The sequence below is a fragment of the Quercus suber genome, unplaced genomic scaffold, assembly GCF_002906115.3.
Source record: "Quercus suber isolate HL8 unplaced genomic scaffold, Cork oak 2.0 scaffold_216, whole genome shotgun sequence".
Taxonomy (NCBI): domain Eukaryota; kingdom Viridiplantae; phylum Streptophyta; class Magnoliopsida; order Fagales; family Fagaceae; genus Quercus; species Quercus suber.
Window position 1 is genome coordinate 297,891 of NW_027069674.1, and position 15,574 is coordinate 313,464.

The 15,574-nt window shown below is 35.3% G+C and overlaps 1 protein-coding gene across 2 annotated transcripts in view; it reads right to left on the reverse strand.

The window, feature by feature from the left end:
- Nucleotides 1-7,716: 7,716 nt before the first annotated feature.
- The window catches only part of LOC112025857 (disease resistance protein RPV1-like), a 102,091-nt gene continuing 94,233 nt past the window's right edge, over nt 7,717-15,574 (reverse strand). For both annotated transcript variants that reach the window (XM_065779732.1, XM_065779723.1), the window contains exons 7-9: nt 9,444-9,630; nt 9,212-9,338; nt 7,717-8,143 (exon numbers count right to left, since the gene is read on the reverse strand). The gene's annotated coding sequence lies outside the window, so the exon portion shown is untranslated. The remainder of the gene's footprint in view (nt 8,144-9,211; nt 9,339-9,443; nt 9,631-15,574) is intronic.

Genomic DNA, 15,574 nt, shown 5'->3' on the forward strand with positions numbered 1-15,574 from the left:
GATTTTTGATGATTGTAGCTCCAGGAATTGTAACCTGAGATTATCAATGAAAAGCATCTCTTCGGACAGAGCACTCATATTAGTCCAAGAACACATTAATTCAAATCCTCCATCGTGGTTGCTGTTTAATACTGTTATTTTCATTATTAGCCTAGCCCTTTCACCCATTCTCTACAAAATTTATTGTTTTGGGCTCGGTGGGCTCCTAATCCATACTTCCTTGGGCATGGGCCGCAAAAACTGACCCACATATATATATATATATATATATCTNCATGTTCTCCTTGGTCAAAGAAGACCTTCTTTCTCCACTGCATTAGCATCAACTATACACTGAATAGGATTTTCTAATTGCTCTACTACTCAAAATCCTCCATTTGATAGGTCCAAATTTTACAATAATTCAGAGGTTCTAAAATCCTTTTTATGGAACTGCATTCAAGAAAGAGAGTATCAGATTGTTTCCAATCTTTATATTTCAAGTAGCCTCTAATGCTTATACCTTCACTTCCCCCAAATTCACTGAAATCTTGCAGTCTTGTTCACTAGAGTAACAGCACCAATAGTGGGAGAGAAATCAAGTTGGTTAGTTAGTTAGGTAGTTACAATGGAGAGTGGTTTTGAGTGGTATTGATAAGGAGAGAGATGGGAGGGTCAGGGAGAAATGGGTTTTGGGTGAAGAGGCACTGAGGCAGGAGTAGTGGGAGGGATCTGATGGGGGATTAGGGGAAAAGAAGAGAGGTAGGGTGGGGAATTGAGGAGTATGGAGAGGAGAGAGAGAGAGAGAGGGGATTGCAGTGGTTTTGAGGGAGTGGGGAAGAGAGAAGGGAAGACCATGGCAAGGGAATGTGGACATTCTTGGAAAATGTAAATACTGGTGTCCACATTTTATATATGGTGTGCAAGTATGTGGACAGATGTGAAGTAATAAGCAGTTTATTTATTTTTGATAAAGCCAAGAGATACAAGATTTTATTGCAAGACCAAGAGATATTCATATACAATTTAGAATGAAATTTAGCTATAGAACCCTAACCTAAGTTAGTACCCTGTTTTGAGCAGCAAAAATACACACGCAGCCCCGCTTTGGCAAGTGAGAACTCAGAAGCATCTTCCACTATCACTTTTATTCATCATGGAAGCTTTTTCTTCTTCGTGCAGATATCTCCAATACATTACTTGCAATCAAGAGGACAAGGAGGGAGAATTCTTTAAGCATAGCTGTGAAAAGAACTTTTTTTTAAAATGCAAAACATCCAGCAGTCTTCTAGCTGAAGAAACTAGAAAACAGTTTTAAAATTTTTCCTCCAACTTGGAAAAGTTTTCCAAATGGTGATCACCAATTGCCAATTATCAGGAGCTGTCACACTCTTAACAGCCTCTCTGTTTTATCTAAGTTGCAAGCCTGAGTGTTCAAAAGCACTGAGTACCTAAAAAGAGAGCTTAGAGACATAGGAAAGATTGCATAAGCTTTCTATCTTTCTTTCCAATTTATAAGTAAGTGTTTAAAACACTATTTAGATAGTGATTACAACTTTTTGCCTTCTAGGTCTTACCAAAGAAGCTCCTAACTCCTCCTCATACTCCATATGTTTTGACTACAATGGTCTCCTCAACTACTCCTTGATGCTCTTCTGACCTTTTTGAACGATCATGGGTTTACAAAGTAAGAATTTTATTTTTCTCTGAGAGATATTTTGACATCCCAAGTTGGAATTGATATTCCCAATTACATTAATCCCCATAAAAGGCATTATTGTTGTTCTCATTTTTATGTCAAACAACTTGATCTATCATTCCAACTTTCATTACCATAAATCAAGCATAGATCACAAAAAACAATTTAGGAACATTTAGCAAAGTCATCAAAAAAATGCATATATGATTGCATAAATACTAACAAACATATCCCGCATTTGTGAATATGATTTCACAACTTCTTTCATTCTTAGTGCCACCTGAATAACAAAAGCTCCAGAATACAGTACATACCTCTAATTATCTCCTTACACCCTAATAAGCCTCCCATTTTTTTCCCATTTTTATGGTAAGTCATGTTCTAGCAAATAAGCCTTGCCGAAATGTGACACATTTTGATGGTACACAAATTCCATTATATTGAGAACTACACGAAACCCACAAATAATTTAACCCAAACATGTATGCCACTTAATCTGCATAAAAATAATCAGAGGTCATTACCATCGAAATATATTGTCCTACAATTAAAATAGGAATAGACTCATATCGAAACTACAAGGAATAATAAAATAAAGTGATTCACATTTTGATAAAGAACAAGATTTATTCTAAACTTCCAGCAGAACCCACAGCATCTACATCTTAACTTAATGAATGAAACTTCCAAAATAATTTTATTCATATACATGCCTTCCCATGCCTTTTTCAATGTGTTAACAACTCAAGCCTATGTTCAGGCAAGACAAGAAAAACTATAGGAGAATATCATGCTTTGTTTTGTTTGATAATCCAAAGTTTTGCAACAATTTGATCCGATTCTAAGGAAGGAACAAAATGTAATTTATCAAATGAAATAAAACACACACACAAAAAAAAAAAAAAAAAGGATTGCACTTAAGTTTATATAACACTGAAGACAGAGGAAAATAGACTCTGGCATATGAACTCTAAAGAGTACTCTTAAAAGAGCAATCTTGCTTAGCTTTGACAAATATAATTTCTGACAACCACGATGTCCACGTTTGTTCAATCATTACATTCCAACATAGTTATAATGCTGACAAATGCCAGTTGGTAGTGGAGTGAGTTGACAAGAACTGAGAATGTCACTCTCAAAAAGTGGAGAGACATAAGCTGAAGTCCATCTTGTCCCGTAACCAAATGCATTACAGTTAAAGTTGTTAGACAGATACAAAGAATTTTCACAAATAAAAACTAAAGAGTAATCACTAATATATATGTGGACGACTAAATTTCTCGATTCGAAATAAAGTCAAACAAGTAAAATAGTGTCACAAATGTGAATTTGTATTGATGAATGTGTGGTACAATTCTCTGTTGATTACAAAAGAGTTATCCTCTGATTCGATCTCCTTGAAAGATTTGTTAATTGGATTTGTGGTAATGTGATTTTCACTTGAACACAAAGTATTCTTCAATTTGGTTGAAGGATGGATCGAAGATTTTGAAACAGAATTACAATGAATCTCTGGCTATGAGCTTGTTAGAAATCATTTGTTCTTCACGTTCTTCGTGTTCTTCGTGTGTTCTTCGTGTTCTTGGTGCTTCTTCGTCTTCGAAGGTTTGTGGTGGAAGTTCTTCGGGGCTTTAGAGGCTTGATCCATAGAGCTGCGCTGATTTATGATTTGTTGAGGTTTCTGGAGGCTTTTGAGCTTGATTCCAGTGAACTTTGAGATTTAGGAATATGATTTGGATGATTCCTCTTTGAATGTTCTTCGTACTTGAAGGTTTGTGGTGGAAGTTCTTCGGGGCTTTAGAGGCTTAGATCCATTGAGCTTCACCAATTTATGGTTTGTTGAGGTTTCTGGAGGCTTTTGAGCTTGATTCCAGTGAACTTTGAGATCTAGGCAGGTAGTTTGGATAATTTCTCTTCAAATGTTCTTTGTATTCGAAGTTGAAGTTCTTGAAGTTCTTGGAGGCTTTAGAGCTTGGTTCCGGCAGAGCTTCTGGACTTCTGAGTGCTTCCAATGGCCTGGTCCTCCCTAAATGGCTTAGGAAGGCTTCTATTTATAGGAGTTTTTGGGTAGGTAAGCGACACGTGGCGGAGTCTGATTGGTGACACGTGGCAGAGCTTGATTGGTCCGCTTATGTCATCGCCTGCACATGCTGGAATGATTGTGTCATCGCTTACACGTGCGAAGCTGATTATGTCATCGCTTACATGTGCGATGATGCATGATTGGTTCTGCATGACACTTGGCGAATTTCTATTGGCTTCTGAATAGTAATGGTAAAACCTAACAGCAGTATGTGGTGCTCTGTAATTGGCTGCATTTTGTGGTCTTGGTAGTGTGATGTGTCAGCTTGTGATAGGTCGGGAATTTTCCCTCTCAAAATGCCCCCTCGAGCCTCGTTCGCACACACAGTTTCAGAGTGTGGTGTGAGAATGAGTTTCGAAAACAAACTTTTACTCTTGGCTCTTCGAATGAAGTGATTAAAGGTGGCGGAGCTTTCAGCAGGATGAGATAATTTCCGAGGAGTAGACCCCCATATGAAAGGATTTGGTAAGACCGAAAAGGGTTGCCTGTATTTGAATGTACTTGCATGACCGAACCTTCTCAGCAGAGGTTAAGTTGAAGTAACTTCAGAAGAGTGTTCCATGGTACTCGGAGTGGGTTGGTGAGGCCGAAAGTTATTTGCAAGAAGTTGGATGTTCTTGCAAGATCGATTCATTTCAGCAGAGGTTAAGTTGAAGTAACTTCAGAAGAGTGTTTTTGGATCGTTGGCGGCGATCACATGGTGTAGAAGATGGGGAAGACGCGAGGATGGTGGCTGGGTACAGCATACAGATTCATGGGGCTAGCCTCGTGCTTTTAAGAACCGCTGGTGAAGTCATCTCAGAGAGTATATTTCGGATTACGGCGAGGCCATGTGGGAAGTGATTGAGTGCGCATGTGTCATCGCTTTACTCAGGTTAAGTTGAGATAATTTCAGAAGTTTATGGATCTGGAGATGATGATGTTTGTGGTGAAGAAAATGGGGATGAAGCAAAGCGAATGGGTGAAACATACGCCACATGGTACTGATGTATGTTAAGGCCCCTCTGGTGTAGTGTTCTAGAGATCACCTTTGAATATGGGACTGACTGTATGTTGCATGTGGTCTGACAGTGAGTCGTAGAATGTGCATGCGTGATTGGACCATACTGACAGACGTTAAGTTGAAGTAATTTCAGAAAGTGCATTCTGAAATACTTCAAGTTGAATTTAAGTTGGAGTAATTCAGAAAGTGTGTTTTGAGGGTACCAACAACGATGACCTCTGGATCCCCGCTGATGGGACATGGAATATGGCTTTGGCAACCATTTACCAGCCCAAAGGTTGAACTCTGATGAGCTGGTGCCCCGGAGGTCGTTCCAAGTGTTGGATGAAAGACAATTTGTAGGATTACCCCAACACTTTTTACCATCTTCACCTATTGACACTTGTTGGGAAAGCACAAAAAGTGGAAGATGGAGCTAACGTGTGATTCTGGTCTTAAAAACCAGCCAAGTTGCTGTTTGTTTCGAACCGCTGCTTCTGCTGGAAGGCCAAACAATTGGAAAGAACTACGGGAGACCTGAGTTAGGAACCGGTGTCTCTGCTGGACTTGATGTCCTGGCCAACCAAATCTACGGAAGCATGGAGGTCGATGCAGGCCTTGTTATGAATAACTTTATGGACAAATGGTTTTAGGTGGAGAACAAATCTGTTTGGATCTCAAACTACAATGATGCTGTGAAGAGGGTTTCTGCGAACTATGGGAGGGTTGATTTCAAACTGATTATGAAGCAATTTTGGTTGCTAAGTGTTGAGAATGATGAAGCCATAGTGAGAAATGGCTGTGAGAAGGAGACTTGAAAATTTGAAAGAAGCAAATCTTCATTTCATGACTCAGGGTTTTCTGGATGAGTTTTTGGTGAATCCGGCCCTTCCATTTTAGCAGAGAGATGAAGAATGGTAGATGGAGTAGTCAAGAATGGCGGATGGAAATTTTTGGTGAGAATGTAGATTCTTGACTGGTAGATGCCGAATGGTAGGTGGGAATGTTGGCACCGAAAGGGAGTGGTAGGTTGGACGGGTGACCCGATGTGATTTTTAAGTTCAAGACACACTTGTGAGAGTTTATTGTACTTTTGAAAGGGAAGCCTTGATAGAGCCTGGAGAATAACCTTGAGAGGGTCCAGACCAAGTGGATGAATCTCAAATTTTTGATATTGAGAGCTTTAGTTTTGGGACATTGTCAGTACTTCGGAGATGTGAGTCAAATTGGTGATTTCCAAGTCACAAAAACTATGCAAGACAAGTCTGACTTGAAATCTTGACTTTGGGTTGATTTCAACACAAAAGACAACTATGCTTGAGAATATTGATGCTCCTGTGTTTTTTTTTTTGCTTTTTTTTTCCCCCAAAGTTTTACGCTTAACCCAATTCAGGGTTTATTAAATTTCCCATTCAAGTTTTCAAAACTAATTAGGGATATCAAAAAATAAAACCAAAATGCAATCCAACCAAATTATTATACAAAATTCAATCGGCATTTTGAAAAAACAAATACAATAATTGAGAATCTGATGTCTTTGGTAGCCTATTTCAATTGTTTTTTTCAAGGAAATTTGCCATTAAAATATGGAATAAATAGTTTTTTGTTTACATTTTATATAAAGTACTAAAAATATAATTTGTGATCTTAAATACAAAACACAAATGGATTACTAGTTATGCTTTTTTTTTTCTTTTCTTTTTTTTCTTTTTTTGGTGAAAGATTATTACTTATGTTATGTACCTTTCATTCTCCAAAATTTAATCTCTCAAAAATCTTATTGGTAGACTCTCCTTTTACCATATCACTTACGTATCCCACCATTACATACTTATATCAATCATGATAATCACCCCTCTCTTTTCTTTTCTTTTTTTTCTTTTGATAGAATGATAATCACCACCTTAAGCATTTTAAGTTGTCCAAATGCAATCATACAACTTCCTTTTGCCCTTCCCTAATTTTTGCCTAAGGATTAATATCATAAAAATTTTAGGTACAAGGGTTTTTTTTTTGGCAATTCACTCAAAACCCAAGAGGTCTTTTTGCAATCTGGCCTTAGTTTTTAAATTTTGACTTTAGGGATTATATTTATAGGGCAAGGGCTGAGACATCAGACATGACAATAACCATCATGAGTTCTACCCATTATCCCAAGAAGAGATTATGGGAGTGTGTGAGAAAGAGAGAAGGAATTGGAATTGATCAAGCGTTTGAATACGGATTGTGATTTAGCATCAACAGTAAAGAAATTCATTGTATTGAGTTATCATGACATTTCTTCATTTTTAACCCACTAGAGAAAACAATTGGACCATTTATCAGTTGAGCTTCGGCTTACAATATATTGAATTTGATAGTAATGGCTACCCCTGTATGTAGGATAAGGATTGAGATAAGAATAAATAAGCCAACAAACATAACTGCAGAGAAGCATGAAGTAAAGACAACTGGAATATGAGTATTCTCTTGTGACAAAAAATTATACTCATATTGCTCTTTGCCACCTATTATTTTTATAAGTTTGCATTAACAAATTGCAAACCTATAAAAGGGATAGGTGGCAAAGAGCAATATTGGATGATGCATAGAATCTGCTCCTTTATGAAGATGTGGTTTGAGGAAATTTGAGTGTGACACTCTTGTGTGCAATTTAAGAAAATCAGATCAACACAATTAGAAGAACTCTACTCACAATTGATTCCTGTAGAAACTAAAAAATAGTAACTTCAACATAGATTTTGTAAGCCTTTTTTTTAAAAAAATCTATAAGTGAACCTGACCATAGACTTTCATGGTGTCTCCCAATGCAAAGAGGTCAGAAGTTACAATGATGTATAAAGTTCTAGTTCCAGATTGCAAGCATTTTCTTTTATCACTTTTTTCTGTTGCTTGTTCTTTTTGGGGATTTTATGGAGGGATTTGGGAAACGTTGTTAGAGAAGGGCCATTTGCATCAAGCTAAACAAAGAAATTAGTGTTTTACATGTTGACCCTCATTTCATTAACCTAGTTTATAAATCATCATAGGTTATACAATTTATGTTCTACAAAAGCAGGCAGATAACATTAGTATCCGAAAATAACTACACTAGGTTACTGATCTGGAGACCCCAATGTCATTCAATGCCAATAAGTTGATCAGTTCCTTTGATTACATATATATTTTGACATGTACCTCTTGTTTTACCAGCTCTTCCAAATTGGCAATTAGCTATGTTGATTATTATCAACTTACGACAGAGCTAATTGACTATAAGCACTTAAAACATTATCAAGCAGATTAACATTGTTCCACATGGTCCAGCGCATGAGACAGCTACCTACTTCTAAAGTTCCAAGTGTGAACACTCTTCAAGTCTAAACATCTCTTCCATCCAACAAGTCAACCTTGTTATATCCTGGAGCAAGAAAATATTTGGGTAAACCTCAAATCTATGAAAAAAAAAATCTTCACTATAAAACTTCTGACTTTTCTTGAACCATTCAAGATATTAGATTTTACAATTCATATTGCAGGCCAGTATCTTAATTGTTTTTTGCCCCAGTTCTTATGTTGACCAACATTCCTATGTTTTTGTGCTTTTGATCCAGAAAATCATATTTGGTATTTTTCCATCTTGTCCTTGTCAAAGAAGAACCTTCTTTTTTCCCTTGCATCAGCATCAAGTATACAGACAATTGAACGTTCTAATTCCACTACTCAACATCCCCGATTTGATAGGTCCAGATTTTATATTAATTTAGAGGCTTTAACAGTTTTTGGATCAATTTATTTTCTAAAATAAGACAGAAGATTTTTAAATGGTTCTATTTAATGGAATGTGTGCTATTTCTAAATAAATAGTTATATATGTTTGTACACAGACAAACACACACGCACGCACACTCAACTTTTGTGAGAAAATAAAAGCATCATTTCGTTTTCCACCATTTGTATTTCAATTAACCAAGCCAATTAACCAATACTCTCTATTGTAATCACATTGCAAGATTACAACACAGAACTAAACAATTTGTGTTGCAGTCAAGCCTACCAAATTCAGAAGAGGAAAAAAAGCAGAAAAACCCTAAAGAGGTTTTGCGATGGAAGCACTGTGCTAAATAGAGGCATAAGTAAACAACTGATTCAGAGAACAAAACCCTATTCATATTCAAGTATTTGATTTTTTTGACAACATTAAAATTAAAAACAAATTTTCTATGAAGTTTATAATGATGTATAAATACTAAATAGATAATGCGTAAGTCAAAATCCACCTTGAGTAAATTACTGTCAAATAATGTGTTAGAAGGGAGAAAAGGTGGCTTTTATCTTCTTGGGTTGAAGTTTATAATCATAAGCCCAAACCCACCTAAAAAGCTATATTAACTAGAATGGACATATAGTTAATTTTTTAAAAATTTATTTTTCTATTGATACAACAAAAAGGGCTGGTACAACGAAGAACCCTAGCCTCAGTTAATACCTGTTATGAACAGCAAATAACACTTGCATCCCCTGCTTCAGCAAGTCAGAAGTGTCTTCCATTATCACTTCTAATCTTCAAGGTAGCATTCTCTTCTTCAGCAAATAACACTTGCATCCTCTAATATCTGACTTGCAATCAAGAGGACAAGTTAAGAAAATCCTTTAGGCTTAGCTCTCATAAAAAAAATTTTGATTGCCAAATATCTTAGCAATCTTTTTCTTTTCCCTACCTGTGATTTGACCACAAAAGCTGGCATGCCACCCCGGCCACCTCTCCATCTCGAAAGAAGCTTGCCAAAACCCTTTAGCGGTGATCACCAATTGTCAACTATCAGGAGCTGTTCACACTCTTAACAGGCCTCTCTGATCTTTCATCATGAGGTTGCAAAGCCTGAGTTGTTCAAAAGCACTGAGTACCTATAAAACAGAGACATAGAGAACATCAGGACAGATTGCATAAAGCTTTCTATCTTTCTTTCTTTTTTTCTTTTTTTTCTTTTTTTGCAATTTATAAGTAAAAAGTGCTTAAAACACTATTTAGATAGTGCATTACAACTTTCTGCCATCTAGGGTTACACCAACCAGCAAGCTTCCTAACTCCTCCTCAATACTCACATATGTTTTGACTACACATGGCCTCTCCTCAACTACTCCTTGATGGTTCTCTGAACTTTTTGAGAACATGTTTGGGCTTACAAAGTTGTAGAATTTTTATTTTTCTCTGAGAAGATTTTGCGACTCCCAAGCTGGATATTGTATATTCCCAATTACAATCAATCCCCATCCAAAGGGCATTATTGATGATCTCTAAATCAAGTTTGAAGGGGGTAATTGAGCCCGAAATTCATACCAATAGATCACCCATTGACTACTACCGTTATGTTTCCCTTTTTATAAAAGTAGTTAGATCATAGAGCAATTGGATAATTGAATAATTTTAGAATTAATATTATTATACTTTGTTAAAAACTTATATCTCTATTATCATAATAAAAGAAGAAGAAACTAATAAAAATTTTTAATGAGCAATAAACTATTAAAGTCTAAATTCACTTGCTTGAATATCATGATGTCATATAAAAAAAAATAGTTTGAAATTAAGAGAGAGAGCCTATGGAGATTTTTATTTTTTAAAGGTTCACTTTTATTATTGAGGTGACTTGTTTTACCTGGTGCATAATAAAACAATGTCAATGATGGGCAGTGTGAAAGCAATGTTTTTACAATTACAACTTATCACTTTAATAAGTTATGAAACATATGTATCTAGCATTGCTCATAAATTTTAATAACAGTATTTTTTTTTTCTTTTTTTAACTGAGGAAACTTATTTATTTAAAAGGGAGCACGCAGTATTGAAAACAAATCTTATGTCCTAAATGCTTCACCTATCACAACTTGCTATATGTTTGATTTTTTTTCCATTTTAAAGTTTGGTTATTTCATAAGAAATTCAAACGAATATATGGAAAATTAAGATTGTTGAAGCATAAAATAAAACATAAAAAATGGGAAAGAGGAAAGATGATTTGTATTCAGCAATATCATTGGAAAATTTTAATAGTTCAACACACTGCATTGTTACTTGTAAGCTCAAGACTACCCTAGCAGTCTAGCACTCTTTATAACGAAAATGAAGCCACCCTCTAGTGAAGGATAACACGATCAATCATCAATATCATATATAAAAATAGAGATATCATGTGAGAAAGCACGAGATTCTACCACATGACACTTTAAGAGAGTATTTTTACATTTAGCCTTCTACATTAATTTCTTCCCATTGTATTCCAAACAATAGGCTGATGTTTCAAATTAGCCAAACAACTAATATATCTTTATTACTTTAAATTCTTTAGATAGATTCAATGGATAACTTTTCAGCTTTATCTTTTCTACATACAAGTTCAATGTAGAATCGCAAGAGTCTGATTCAATGGATTGGATGATAAGATTATTTGTTTTTACACATTTATCTAGGCAAGCATAAATAGCAATCTCCTCAAGAGTTTTCCTTCAAGAACTAAGTTCAGTGTAAATTTGCAAGAGTTAGGTTTAATGGATTAGGTAATATGATTATTTGTATCTACACATTTGTCCAATCAAGCATAAATAGTAACCTCCTTAAAAGTTGTCATTCAAGATAAACTTTGATGAAGTGATTTTTAAAGAACAAAGTGGAAATAGGGGTTTTGATTTGAGATGATAATGAGTCGCTTGTTGTAACATTGAATTGCAAAGAGAAAGCAATTCGGATTCGAAGGAGGCAAAACAAGTAGAGGCTATCCAAGCTATTAATTTTGCAATTGAGATTGGTGTAAGAGATATCATCTTAGAGTGAGATTTGGCATATGTTATTGACAAGCTTCAATCTAAGGAGGAAGAGAATTCATGGCTAGGAACTATGGTAGAGTTCGCAATTTTAAGAATAAGCATAATTATAGTTGTGGGGGGAGAAAAACCCAACCCAACTTATTGGGCCCAAGGCCCTGAATGAGGAACACTCTTCGTCCGAGGAGGTGTGACCTTCAGTCAGAGGCCCACGTCAAAGGGGAATGCCTTGAGACGAGCACGTGTGCCATCCGAGGAGGTAATCATGTGTCCGAGTAGTCCAACATCCTCGGATCCGAAGAGGTTTGACCCAACACGAGCTTGGGAGGTTCAAATGATCTGTTTGACAAGTGTCTAGAGGGAGAGGAACCTCGGACACACATGAAGGTAACGAGAACAGAGAAATATCAAGGAGGCATGCTTCAACCACCACATTTAATGCACTGCACCTACCTTCCTGGCCGCATTTATGTGGATAAGACCCCTGAACGGAGTTTTCTCAACTACCGCCACTCACATACGGCTAAAAGTGGGGTGATGGGACTTGCACTCAAATGGGTGCCTGGATGATGAACAAGTGGACGGAGGAAATGTAAGAAGGCAGCACTATATAAAGGAAGAAAGAGAGGAAAAAAAGGGGGGGAGGGAAACAGAGAGATATTTGATTATTGTAGCTCCAGGAATTGTAACCCTAGACTATCAATGAAAAGCATCTCTTCGGACAGAGCACTCATATTAGTCCAAGAACACATTAATTCAAATCCTCCCATTGGGGTTGCTGTTTAATACTGTTATTTTCATTATTAGCCTAGCCCTTTCGCCCATTCTCTACAAAATTTATTGTTTTGGGCTCGGTGGGCTCCTAATCCATACTTCCTTGGGCATGGGCCGCAAAAACTGACCCTACAATAGTCATAAAGATAATTTCATATAGAATTTTTTTTAATAAAATATTTTAAAATAAATTTATACTGTACCCCGTGCATCACTCAAGACATCAGCTAGTGCTATCAATTGGCTCCCCTATACTCTAGTAACCCCTAATCTGCTTCAATCGAATTATGTGATTGGAATTTTCGCATGAAGAGAGGACCAATCTCCAAGAGACAACAATATCCGTTACTCCCAGCACAATCTATACATGTTCAATCAAGATTTCAATTAAAAATGGAGCATGACTTATAAAGCCTGTTATGGTTATGCTCTTGTCATGTAGTGCACAAAGGTCAAAACACTACATTAGGACTCAATTTCTTTTCATTCCAAGATATTAATACAGTACCTATGGTTCTCATCAACCCATTTTTTTGATGCCATATGGCAGTTTTCTAGCCAATAACATGTGAACATTTCTAGTCTTGTGCAAGTCAAGCACTTTAGAAGTTGAGTCATAGGGATGTTATTGTTTTCCCGGCTACCAAGGATAATGAAATGTTGTCACTTAATTTTTCCCACCAAATATCCTGTTCTAAAAAGCAGGACTATGATGCTTTACTGTTTTTCACAGGCTCCACAAACTATTTTCAGCTTTTATATATATATATATATATATTTAATTTTCATCAGTTGAGTCTATAGATTTAGAGTATCGTAGTTGTAGACTTGTATAGCAGTAAAAAAAGACAGGGAAGAAAAACACATTAGACTTTGCACCATAAACGAGGCATTGTTTAGGGGTGAGTAATCCATTAATAAACTACTCCATGAATTTAGGGTGAGAAAAAAGGCAATGGTCATGCTTGCTTTTGGAGCTTTACCAAATGAGTGAAAGCTAGTATAGGAAGCTGTGCTCAATTACTCATCTATTCATTCACGAGCTAGTTCTTCTAAGTTTGGACTATATATTTTTTTGCACATGTTTTGAGACACACGAGAGATCACAGTCACAGGCCAAAGAATTTGACACCAATTATTATAGTACATGAAATTTAGTCTTAAAATATGATATATAGCAAAAAAAAAAAAAAAAAAAGGTGTCCATATAATTCGAGTGATTGAATAAAAATGGTCAAGATTCAAGAAATGTATCATGTGACATGTCCTTTAAGTTGAGGTTTACGATTTTTCATTGAATAAGAAATTTTTGGTTCAATTCTGACTTATTCCAAAAATCAATTATGTGGCGTTTGATACAGGGTAATGTTTTAGAATTCCTAATTAAGAATGTTTAAAGATTCTTATATTTGGTTGCAAATCATGCTAGGGAATCAGATGCCAAGGAAATCTAGATTCCCCCCTTAAACCCCTCACAGTAGGAATGTGGATTCCCTTTAACATGTGGGAATCTAGATTCCCAGGCTTAAAGGAAATTGTATTTTTTATAAATTGACAATTTTAACCATTTTTTTTAAATGACTTGGCAGTTCGCATTCAAATCTAAGGATAGAATGAGAAAAAAAAATAATTCATTTAAGATTTCTGGGAATAAGCCAAATATAGGAATAACTACATTTTTAGGAATGTGATTCCTAGAAATCACATTCTTAGGAATCTGGATGCCAGGAGTAATGTGGATTCTCCCATACCAAACGCCACATTAATGTCTTAGTATAATGATAAAGAATAATCCTCAAAATTTCCTTTAAAAAAAAAAAGAATAATCCTCAAAAACAAATATCATAGATTTAAACTATATATAAAAAAATAATAATAATAAATAAAAAGTCGAAGATTTTTCATCGAAGGTTTTTCATAAATGTCCCCATGATGTACCACCATGTACAGTATGTGGTGTTGAGGACTCGTAATTTTGTTTGTTATACTTTTTGTTATTATTACTATTATTATTTATGATGAATCAAGGGGAAGTTTCAAAAAAAAAAAAAGGGGAAGTTAAAAGATCAAACCCAAAACTATTCCAACATGGACATTAACAACATTCCTAAAAACAATCATTTTCATTGTGATATGTGCAAATAAAAGTGAATCCAGTAATAATACTCCAACCTTGAAAAAGATTTTGACAAATGTTGTGTCCTCAACAACTATTTCAACCATATTAAGATCAATAGAATCTATCCGCATGAAAAATTTTACTAACTTTTTCACAACTATTAAAGTGATAAATTGTGATTGGTGTACAATAAAATTTATTGGTTGTCTCACTTAAATATGATATATCACTAATTACAACTTACCATCTTAGAACGTTTTGAAAAAAAAAAAAAATGTTGTGTCTCTAGGAATATTGTATTAAGATATAAGATTGTTGTATAGCATCATGCTTTTAGATAAGTAGATATTAGAGAGGAAGAAGGGAAGTTCAAATCGGACACCGCAAAGGATGTTAATATCATTGAATTATTACTTAAGCTCCGTTTGGTTTGTGTTTACATTTGGAGCGTCTGCGTCGGCTTCTTTTTTTTTTTTTTCTTTTTCTTTTCTTTTTTTCTTTTTTTTTTTTTGACTAGCGCCTCTTGCACCGTTCATAGGACATGAACAGTGCAAGTAGGCAAATGAACAGTAACTCGCCTGTGAACAATAACTTTTTTATTGTTTTTTATTTTATTGTTTTAGTTTTCAGCAAAATAAACAGTATCCAAACGCATACTTAACATCACGGTTTTGAACAGTACAACTAATTGTTTGTCATAATTTTTTCTTTCACGGTTTTCTGCTACTTCCATATCTTCTTCTTGTTTCGTCCTCTACCAGTATCACGCTAAATCTTAAAATTCTAATTCATGGTAAAAACATGCACTTGGTTTTAAGTGCTAGGATGGAAAATTTGATATTATTGGTTGTCCCACTTAAAAATGATATATCACTAATTACAACTTATCATCTTAGAACATTTCGAAGAAAAAAAAAATTTTGTTGTCTCTAGGAATATTGTATTAAGATATAAGGTCGTTGTATAGCATCATGCTTTTAGATAGGTAGATATTAGAGACGAAGAAGGGAAATTCAAATCGGACACCGCAAAGGATGTTAATATCATTGAATTATTACTTAAGCTCCGTTTGGTTTGCGCTTGGAGCATCTACGTCTGGCTTCTTTTCTTTTCTTTTCTTTTTTTTTTTTTTTTTTT